The sequence below is a fragment of the Trachymyrmex septentrionalis genome, unplaced genomic scaffold, assembly GCF_001594115.1.
Source record: "Trachymyrmex septentrionalis isolate Tsep2-gDNA-1 unplaced genomic scaffold, Tsep1.0 scaffold37, whole genome shotgun sequence".
In the NCBI taxonomy this organism is placed as follows: domain Eukaryota; kingdom Metazoa; phylum Arthropoda; class Insecta; order Hymenoptera; family Formicidae; genus Trachymyrmex; species Trachymyrmex septentrionalis.
Genome location: NW_017305536.1, coordinates 743,710 through 751,169, shown reverse-complemented (window position 1 = coordinate 751,169; position 7,460 = coordinate 743,710).

The window sequence follows — 7,460 nt, the reverse complement described above, 5'->3', positions numbered from 1 at the left end:
TATATATATATAATGTGTATATGTATACGTTATATATTTATTATAGATTTTCCGAGTATTTCCCGAATATTAGTGTTTACGCGAATATTTTTCGAGAGAATAAGGCCCCAGGTGAGAAATATGAAGAATATGGCGCGTGCGTTGATTGAAAGATAAAGACGTCGGTTCGTGATGCGCGACAGAAATACGCGTGTCGTGGACTATCGTTCCGTGCGGGAAGATTCGCCCTTGCCGAGTAGTTCCGCTTTAATAGCCGGTTGCCCTGCGCTACCGTCGTCCGAACGTCATTTTTAGTTTAGCGCACAAAGCAGGTGCACGTACACGCCCGGCTTATAAGATCCCCCTGTTCTCCCTTTTACTGCGTGCAAGCGTTCTGATAGCCGGTGGACGTGACGTAATGCACCCCGCATCTTCCGGAGAGAGAGAGAGAGAGAGAGAGAGAGAGAGAGAGAGAGAGAGATTGCTTGTCACCGGCACCCAGTATCTCACTCGTTTACTGTTAATGAGATCTCGAATTCAGAGACGGTTATTTTTCTTCAACTTTTATTACTGTTATACTTCATAATATTTAATTATTTGACATACGCAAATAACATTTAAAAATAATTTCTTTTCCAAGGTAAGCATTTCATTCTCAGAATTTCGATATAGATATCTCAAATAAATAATTGATAGAATATTTCCCAAAAAGAGTATAATACAATATATTGTAAAAATTCCAAGTGCGAAATACATGAAATAGAAGAAGAGTACGAGTATTATTTAGAGGGGAGCATTTTCACGTTATGCGGAAATTGAAGATGATAAATCTTTTCCAATAGATCTCGGTGCATGTAACGAATGATAAATTATAAATAAAATTCTCGGCGTGTGAAATTGCACATCGGAGGCAGGCAATAGTTGTAAATTTCGAGCTCTCGATGATAAAGTGATTAAATACATTTTCAACCGATTGAACACATTTCCCCCGTAATTTCACCTGTACAGTGATGGGTTTAGCTTGTTCCAACGTTGTTCGATTCGCGCTATACGTTTACATCGATTGCCCGCTCCCATCCGCGCGAAACTTGTGTCACTCGTGAATTTCATTTGCTCTCGATTCATTTTCGCGAGCGATCATTTCTCCCTCTGGTCGCGCTCCGCTCGCAACATCGATTACTATTAGTGCCGTTATAATGCGCCTGTCAGCGCCGACGTCTATTGCACATCGCGCGTCCTGAACTTTTCCTTTCTTTACGGAATTGCGGCGCGGCGGGAATTGCTCGCGTGACGACGGCTTGGCTGTCTGCTGTAGAATATGCAGACGGCACACCATCCACGGTCTATAACGTTGCAAAGTCCATGACTCTATACCGCTTTCTATAGAACGATGCCGATACTATATTCTTCCCTCGTACTCTCATTAATCTTAATTGCATGTCGATACCTGTTTTGGATTTGAAATTATCATTCGTCGTAAAATTAAAGGAGAGAGGGAGAGAGAGAGAGAGAGAGAGAGAGAGAGAGAGAGATTTTTAAATTAAAACAATGCACTAATGTAGAAATATTATTTTGTATTATTTTAATAAATCAATAATCCAAATGGACGGCATACATATGTACGTGAGATATAAATCTATTTTTTCATAAATTACTTGAATTATTTTTTATATTTTAGCTATGGAAATGCTATTTGATATTTTGAGCGAAGAATATAAAATTAATACATATTGTTGTATTAACTAACCTAGCATGTTTTTCTACGTTGATATTCAATTAATTTTCAATTTTGTATATGTTTTGAAAATTTTCTCTTTTATTTTATCACACTATGTAATATCTTAACATTTGTCTAAAAATGAACTAAGTAAATTACATTTTCAGAATGAACCTTTATTAATAGCACGAAATATATTTTGTATCATTATTTACATGGAAAAAATATGCCAACATGTCTGTGTGCATAATTAATAGAAATTGTATTTTTATCTGTGAGCGAGAGAAACTGCAATTTGTATATTTTAAGGATGTATTAGACGCACAGTCCCTGTAAAGAAAATTAAATTTAGAAATATGTTTAATATTTACAACTTCAAATACATTCATTATATACATATAAAAGTTATGTGTTATACGTAAGATTATATTTTTGTTTAACAACACATTTTTGTAGTTTATTTTATTTGTTATTATTTTTTGTTATTATTTGTTATTATTGTTAAAAAAATGAAAATTTAAAAAATGATTAAAAAATTTATATTTTTCTTTTATAAATATTTAAAATATGCAAAAGAGTTTATACGAAGTTTTATTGCGATTTACTGATTAGTTACAAAGATATAGAACAAGTACTTTGTTTATTTACTGTACAACTAGTTTGTGCATCGCAATGTAACTCTACGTAAATAATCTTGAATACATGTACTTATATTAAAAAATTGAAATTTTTATCATTTATTTTATATAATACATTTTCATTTATTTTTATTAGAGCACAGATTAAAAAAACACTACTATTTATTAAAATAACTTATGATTCACATAGTAAACTGTCCAACCAAATTTGCCGTATTATTTTTAAACGTGATTTAGAAATCTGTATGATTTAACTACTTTCTTAAAATTCTTTGTAAACTGAACCAATAAAACGTTTGATATTTTCTTTTTGTATCGCTTCTCTCTCATATATTTCTAAAAAATTTCATTTGAATTTTTGTTAGAATATTAACATTTTTCTTTTAATTCGGTTATTTATATTTCACAAAATGTGATAGATTTTTTGAAAAGAAAATTAAACACATTCCATTTTTATTTCCCAAACGACACAGCACTTTAAATCTAATGAAGAAATTTCAAAATATGTGTGTCACAATAAATTTATTACACAATATTGCTACGATCAATGTATAGACCTTCTTTCCTCTTTGAATGGTTTAAAATATTTAGCTTTGTCTAGATCTGTTTCTAGCATGTCTATAAATTCGTACTACACACTTTTATTTATATTAAATGTCCGTAAAAATAAATTAGTGTATTATTGATAAATTCTATTGTCGGAAATATTTTAGTTATCGATCATTTTGAATATTGAAAATTTGCAAATTTAAATTCAGTTGACGACAGAGAGAAATTTATTTAAAAGTACGCGTTTTTTTTTTGCAAGAATTTGAGAAGCACTGTCTTACGTTACAGAATATTTTTCGATATATTTTGACGGAGACATGTAGCCACGTATAAATTTATGCATTGCGCGAAACCTGTACACATTCGTACCTTATTTTCCCGTATCCGTATGCACTTATTCGTCCACCATCTCTCCAGCCATCCAACATGAATATATGTATTACCGTGTGCCTCTAGTTCATTTATGCCAGCCATGTGAGAAGTAAAGAATTTCTATAAATGTGCAATTCATGCTGACATATACGTTGTACAGGATATCTCGGTGCCTGCAAAAGTGCCTCAGGCTGAACTGTTTGAGAATTTTAAGGACTGAAGAGAGTCAGAGATTGTGTACGTTAGTGAAATTTAAACCAATATTCAAACTTTTAATTACACAGTGACGTAATTTGCAGTGATCATATAATTTTGCGTTTTCGTTTTTGGAAAAGAAGAAAAAGAATTGTGTTCTTTTATATAGATGTAGTAATGTAACTTTGTTAATCGATTGTCTCGTCTAAATGATCCTTAATTCTTCTTGTAAAGAGTTAATAGAAGTGTATTTTGTGCCGTTACACAAAGACTCGAGGTGAATCGGCAAGAAATTCGATCTACTTCCCGTTTTCAATGTAACTGTAATTGCATACTGCACGATGCGCGTTTCTCGCATTCGTGTTGCTTTTAATTTCTACCTGCGATTGATATACCTCGCCATTGCGAAAGGAAAGGCACGATAAACAGACCGCGTACGTTTCCGCAATGTCATGACTGGTCGCTATTGATGCATTCAATCTATTCAACACTAAGTGGACATATGAAAAACTACGTCGATGATAATTGAGCGATATCGAATGACGTGTGTGTGTGCGTGTGCGTGTGCGTGTGTGTGTGTATCGCCATAATTGATCCGCTATTAATGGTCACAGGGATCATAATCTACCGATAGACTAAAGGCGAACTCCGTTACGATTGAACTGATTTAAAATGTTTTCGAAATTTGCAACACCTGCAAATGAAATTTCTCCGAAATGTCTTTCTCTTTGTTTACTTTTTGTTTCGAGTGACGATCGAAATATGTCGACGTATCAGGAAAACATTATGCAATTTGAATTTGTTTTAATTTTACGTAATTTTGCCTTCTGAAAAAATTCTTATTTATTATTTTACTTTAAAATTTCGCAAATATTTCCCCTTATTCGTTTCACGTTGCGATCATTGAAAAAGCCTACACTCTTCAAGATGGAAGTATTTCATTTCTACAGAACGATCTATGTATATCTGTTTCAGTTCACAATGCGCTAGGGGTGATGGAGACAGTGGGCAAGCAAGTTCAGGTAGTGAGTGGATTGGGGGTGGGGGGTCCGGTGGGCCCTGTGGGCCCAGTGGGGGGAGATCTGCATCACCATCATCATCCGCATCCGCACGCCCTTCCTCCGCACCCACACTCCCACCCCCACGGTCACCCCCATGGCTCCCACGGCCACTCGCTCGCTACGTCGAACCCCGGCAGAGGTCAGCCTCAACCACCGACCTCGCACAACCAGCACGTACCTGCGAGATCCACTCCCGTACAGCTGCATAGGTAAGTCTCGTTTTTTTTTTTTTTTTTCTCTCTTATGTACACAAACTGGACTCTGAAGTCCGTCGATATCGAAACCTTTTAAATCTTTAAACGGTGCAAAGGTAAAATATTTCACTGAAGATCATCCAATAAAAATTATCTGGTAGATATTATCAAAGCCATTAAAGAAAAGTGGACCGACGAAAAGTCTCGAGTGTTTCTGTTCTTTCGGTAATATGGTTTACTACAAATAGCTGTGCGCTTAAAACACACGTTTCTCATTTTCTCTTTTTAGCGCTGTAATTTTATCATATTAAAAAAAATTATTTCATTTATATTGTCTCGTATAATGTTCTCTCTTTTGTTCGATTGTTTTTATCGAGTTTTTTTCAAGGAAATCTTTTAGAAATATATCTAGAATGTTGTATAAATCTCTATTGTCTCCATCGAATTTCTGAAAGCGGAGTGTTAATTGTCGTTCACACGTGAGTCAGAAGCGGGGCGAATTTGTATTTTAAGAAAGAAAGTCCGACATCGCAGTGATGGTCAGGAATGTTGCGTGTAGACTGAGGGAAGAGGAAAATGGAGAGAGGGGGGGGGGTGAAAGAACTTTTAGAGGTAGCTGTAAGATATCCGTGTGAGATGACCTGTGTGTTTGAGTGGGTAGAGGGTCTGGTCTCTTTGAGAGAAAAATAGACGCTTCTTCGAAAATACACGCTTTTCAAAGATCCAACTCGAAGCCAGGAACTAGCCTCGCATCTTCGGGAATGGTGAATTCTGAATCGTGTGAGGTTTACCATATGCTGAGTCGATCGAGATTTATTGAGAACAACAAACACATTTTTATACATATTTTTATACAGTGAATGCATTCACGATTTCTTGAGTAACGTTGCCATCGTAGTTATGATATAACGAGATTTAAAAATGTTTCCCTGGCTTCTCTTTGATTGCGGAAGTATAAACTCTATTAAGATAAGTAACGACAGACGTAAAAATCGACGTCACGTAGTAGTCGCGCTGGTTATCTCGAAGCAAACATTATCACGGTCTCAATTACGCCTTTTGTACTCAAAGATTATCAGCTCTATTATCATCTAGAAAAATCAACGTATACACAATTTTTGAAATGGCGCCGGAATATCTGAAGATCAATTCATAAAATATTTTCTTTATTCGATTAATATTATAGAACTAAAGAAAGAAGAATAATTGTATGTATATGTTAATTGTTGAATTAAGGATAAAAATTAAAAGTTTTGTAAAATAATATAATAGTAGATCTAGTAAGTCATAACTAAAATTCAAAATCACGATACAATAATAAAGAAGACGCGTTCCGCAAATATTCCCGCTGACAAATGTGTTTTATTTTGATACATAGTGGTAAAAATCGATTGCGCCAATTATTCAGAAGCATCTCGATAATCTCGATTGCGCGGTCTTGCAGACGAGAGTCTTTAGTAAGTAAGACAGATTTCAAAAGATTTTTACGGATTTTTACGGCGCTACGTGAAGCAATAACGATTGCTTTAATGTTTAGAATTGGCTAATCTTAAAACGATGCGGAATTACCTGGTTGCGTGCATTTTAAAATAACTGTACTTTCTACTGAAACAGAGTTTCAGAATGGAGACATTTTATTTGTACGTATTAATACAGAAAATTTTTATTTCTTATTGGAAAATTTCGCTTTAAAACGTCCGGATATTGTTTTTGCGAAACCATTGGACTCGTAATATTACTCCATAACCAGGAGGAAATATTATTATAGCGGATATATAAGTTTTTACTCATATAAGCTTCAGCTTTAACTTAAGCTTCTTATTATATAAGCTTACGACTTGATAGAAGTTATTTCTATGGTCTCTTTATAAATTTATTAACAATGAGTTGTGGAATTAAATCGAAAAGTGCTCTTTAACGATCAAATTCACGTGAAATATCATATATTTTGGTTTTGTCCCTTCAACATCAAGACTTTTTATGAAATTCGCAGTTCTATAAAATTCTGTGAAAACAATACTTTTCAACAACGTCGCGCCTAGTATACTGAATGATATCAGAAATACGCGCGATACTTTTGTCCCCGTTGCTCGTTATGCCTGTGGGATGTTTATGAATAAAGATATGAGATCATTATGACCTTCCTACACTGTGTCTTGTACCGTACAAAGACGCACGATGGCGAATGGATGCTTTGAAAATAAGAGAATGTTGCAACGTGATGCGACTATAGTCTTTTTTTTTCCCCCTGGGTACATAGCACACGCTTCTACGTATATATGTCCCGGTATCACTGTGTATATTAGCATTTGTAGTTGACATGGTAATGCTAGATCATGTCTCTGAGTAAAAAGAAAAAAAAAAAACGTTGATTGGGGACAGCAGACGCTTTTGCACGCAATAGTCTGTCCGATGATAAATAACGCATTTACATTTCTTGTAAATAAGTTTTTACGGCGGCTGCGGAAGCAGCAGTCTTTTATGCGGAGTAATCAATAAAATATTTCGTTAATGTGCTTGAAAGTGACAGCACTTATTCGATGACTCACAAGGAGAGGCTACGCTCTGCTCTTCACCGATTTTGATCAAACTTGCAGCAATGTTAGAGGAACCTATCAAAAACACCTGTAAAGCCGTTCCCGTTAATGGGGCTTGGAAGCGGAGTAATGAGCATTTGAAAGTATACCAAAAAATCTGAAAACAGTCTAATATCTCGGAGAGTATGCGTTTTTGAAAAGAATGTCTCGGACGAAAA